The sequence below is a fragment of the Stegodyphus dumicola genome, chromosome 1 (genome assembly GCF_044657685.1).
Source record: "Stegodyphus dumicola isolate Sdum_Otavi_A_Nest chromosome 1, ASM4465768v1".
NCBI classification, from domain to species: domain Eukaryota; kingdom Metazoa; phylum Arthropoda; class Arachnida; order Araneae; family Eresidae; genus Stegodyphus; species Stegodyphus dumicola.
Genome location: NC_140768.1, coordinates 7,922,741 through 7,926,869, shown reverse-complemented (window position 1 = coordinate 7,926,869; position 4,129 = coordinate 7,922,741). Strand labels below are relative to the sequence as shown.

Here is a 4,129-nt window from a genome sequence, read left to right as displayed (position 1 = left end):
TAAGAAAGTCAGTTCAAAGATCTTAAAATATCTTACTCTGTTGTAAAGCTGTGAGCAGCTTGGAAAATGGTTTACTTTATTCTGTATCCTAACATGGTTTATGCCCCATCTGAGATTTTAAGTAATGACCGACATAATGTGTCGTTTGTGCAACTGCCTTTCTCATCCTCTACAGCTATAACATCTAAAGCGTAGAAAGATTAAGCACAAAAGGCATGAAAGTTATTTGTCTTGATTATTTACTGTTACTAAGATCTTTGTAGGTTTTTTTAAGTAATATCTTGGCGGCACATTATTGCTGCACTGATCTCATAAAAGCTCTCATATGTATTGTATTGAAAGTTGAGTACGTATAGTATTGTATGAAATTGTCTCTCTCATATGTATAGTATTGAAAGATTCTATGTTTGTTGCTTTTACAGTGGGTGGCATGTCCTCCACCTCCACCACCCCCACCATCTGCACCATCTGCTTCGCCTAAGCCTCCACCTCCCCCACCATCTACTTCTCCTAAGCCACCACCTTGCCCACCTAAGGTAAGTTTTATGCATCTTCATATATATTATAAGGAGTATGATTAAGTATCTATCAATTAAGATTTTGAATGTTTTTAATTAATAATTTAACTAAAGTTCTTGAGATTTGATATCAGTAGACATTTTTTATCAGTAGTCAGCTTAGTGTAGGAGCTTTTAGAAGACGTCTGTGCTTAGTTTTAATTTCTCATCACAAGTCAAGTCTCGTTTATTGGGAGTATTGTTTTGTTAGGTGAATGTTTAAATAACATTAAGTATAGTAACTTTTTTTTATATTTCATATAACTTCGTTACTAGAATTTTCATTAGACTTTGTTTTGAAGCTTTTATTAGACATCAGTTGTTTGTCTTAATTTCCCAGTTGAAGTTAAGTCTTGTTTGTAAGAGCATTGTTTTGTTGTGTACATGTTTAAATAATGTAATTATAAACAATTTGTAATCATTTGCTTGCAATTTCTATTTGTAGTAATTAAATATCGAGAAATTTAATGTTTCTTCATGTGTCGTATACTTACCAAAGATAAATTAGTTTTGAAATTTCAGTTGTTTGTGTAAGGCAAGAATTTTTAATGTATTGTTTGTTATGATGTTGCTTCTATTCTGTACACAAATTCAATATGATTTGCAAATAATTTGAGCACAAAGGGTATATTTGAGGTTAACCATTTGAAAAATGTCTTCATTTTTTTATTTAACTCTAAACTACATAAAAGTCATATTTCTTATTACGAGTGTCTGATTCAGAATCTGTTAAGAATTCCCCAAAGAAGGATTCAAAAATTTTTTTTTCTTTCATATTAACATTATACTGCAAATCCTCAGCTAGATGGGAAAACCAGCAAAAAAGGCAGTAGGGCTGGAAGAGTGGCAGGGGCCGAGTCCCCTTCGTAGTATAGATGTCATTAATGTTAAGAATATGATTATGCTTAGTTGATTTTCCTATGAAATATATATAATTATTTAGGAAGCAGCATTTCGTTCAGCGGATAATCTCTTGATATATGGTACTTCCATACTTCCTTACTTTGTTAATGATATGGGAAATGTTTAAAATGTTATATTTTGAAATTTATAATCTTTCAGATTTATAAATGGCTAATTAAAAATTTTTTTTCCAGCACCGGCCAGTTACACGGTCGATGACGAAAGGTCGGGCAGGCATGTCATTTCTGGTAAGACAAATGAAATTTATGTTTTTTCATATTTAATTTTAATGAAGGAATTTTGAGTTTTTACATATTTTTCTCTTGTCACAAAGTGAGAACTGAATTAAATGAATGAAAAATGTATCTTAAATTTGAGGAATTAAGTATAAATTCAAATGCATTAAAAATGTGTATAAATGCTCCATACAAGAAAGTCATATTGTGTTCACATCAAGATTTTTTATTAATAAGGAATGCATAATTTTCCTAAACACAAATATACGATAGCCAAAGAAATGTATAAAATGTTATATTTTGAAATTTATAATCTTTCGGATTTAAAAATGGCAAAACATGAATACTTGCGTCATTTAAAACACTTTTTTAAGTGGAAGACAGACAAACAATCGTGCAAATAAAGGCCAGAAGAAGGAACTTGGCTGGATTTTCAATATAACTGGACTTTTGATGCAATTTGCACATGAGTGTCTTCAATTTTAACTGAATTTTTGAAACAAAGTCTTGAATTGTATGCAGGTCGGCTTATATTTGGAAATGTCTGGTACTCTCTTAAATGATTTCTGCTGTTCCTTTAAGTATTGTTTTCTTGCTTTTATTTCAGTGTTGCAATAGCAATTATATTTTCTCATTTATTTTTATCTAGTAAATGTTTCAAATATCATATAATCTGTGTTTTGTACAGTATTTCATAATTTCATTTCTTGTAGTATTGTCATGGAATTGTATTGTTGAAATGTGCCTGATCTTAAAAATTTCCGTCAAAAAAAAGCTCTTAATAACATTAAAAGAACATAAAAGCAGTGTCTTTAGTGCAGTAATCCACCTAAATCCATGATTTTATGCCAATATTTTGGTAGTTTTTCAAACAAAACCTTTGGCCCAGAAACTTGGTGGCTGTGAGTCTAAAATCATATCAACTTCATTTTGACCACCTGTGTGGAATGGAAAGCAGCACCAGCAAGATGTAGCTGCAGTTGTAAAATGTCCGGGAAAGCTCGAAAATTCACATCCAGCAAAACAACTGCTTGATAATTTATATTAGTTTTTTATCTGATTTCAGTATCTCATAAAAGCTCTCATATGTATTGAAAGTTGAGTATGTATAGTTATTGTATGAAATTGTATCTGTCATATGTTATAGTATTAAAAGTTTGTAAGTATGTTTGTGTCTTTTACAGGGGGCGGCATCTCCTCCACCTCCACCACCCCCACCATCTGCTCCTAGGCCGTCACCTCCACGATCTGCTCCTAGTCCACCACCTCCACCTCCTCCACCACCTAAGGTAAGTTTTATGCATCTTCATATATATTATAAGGAGTATGATTAAGTATCTGTCAATGAAAATTTGAATGTTTTTAATTCATAATTTAACTAAAGTTCTTGAGATTTGATATCAGTAGAGATTTTTTATCAGTAGTCAGCTTAGTGTAGGAGCTTTTAGAAGACGTCTGTGCTTAGTTTTAATTTCCTATCTGAAGTCAAGTCTCGTTTATTGGGAGTATTGTTTTGTTAGGTTAATGTTTAAATAACATAAAGTATAGTAACTTTTTTTTATAGTTATTGCAAGGAATCATTCGTTTCATAGACATAATGAGTCATTCGTGGAAATTGACTTTCTCATCCTCTACAACTGTAATATCTAAAGATTAAAAAGATTAAACACGAAAGACACAAAGGATATTTTTCTTGATTATTTACTATAGAAAGATCTGTAGGTCTTTTGTTGTAATATCATAGTGAAACATTATTGCTACACTGATCTCATGGATATATATCTGGTTCCTCTTTAACACAATATATTTCAATTTTAAGCATGCAGAATTCCAGATGTGTTTCCTTTTTGAACGCTTCATGCTTAATTTGAGTGGTTTACTCATTCTGTATTACTAATACAGAATGAGTATCAAAAACAGTATCAAAGTAATGTCCCATTCATCAGACTCCAGTTTTCATTCCCCTGTCAAACTTCGACATACGCAGTTCAAGAAAAATGCACACAGATTTGTTTGAAAAAGCTTAGAAATTTACATCGAACAACTCGTAGTTTTTTATAATTTATATTAATTCTACTTGATGTCCGTACCTCCTAAAAACTGGCATACAGTTATCTCAAGATTTTTCATACCTGATTTTGAATGTAAGAAATATTTGTAATATGTGCACTAACTAAAAGCTCCTAAATACATTTGTTTCTCTTACAGGAGATGATGACTTCCAGGCGGCGGCGGCGGCTCCCAACTCGGGTCAAACCGCCCGTAAGTTTTATTGTTTTAACATAATTATTTAGTTTCAGTGGTTTTAGTAGACATCAGTACTTAGCTGTAATTTTCTAAAAGTTAGTTAAGTCTCATTTTTTTGGAGTGTGGAGATATTGATTTTTGTTACTCGCAAACTGCATGCCCAAATTTCTAGCTGTAACTGTAGTG

General features: G+C 31.8%; 1 long non-coding RNA gene across 1 annotated transcript; it reads left to right on the top strand.

Annotated features, from left to right (window-relative positions):
- The first annotated feature begins 422 nt into the window (after positions 1-422).
- LOC118180599 (uncharacterized) lies at positions 423-2,986 on the top strand. The gene is made up of 3 exons (XR_015039388.1): positions 423-536; positions 1,655-1,708; positions 2,881-2,986. It is a non-coding gene; the product is annotated as an uncharacterized LOC118180599 (long non-coding RNA).
- The last annotated feature ends 1,143 nt before the right edge of the window (positions 2,987-4,129 follow it).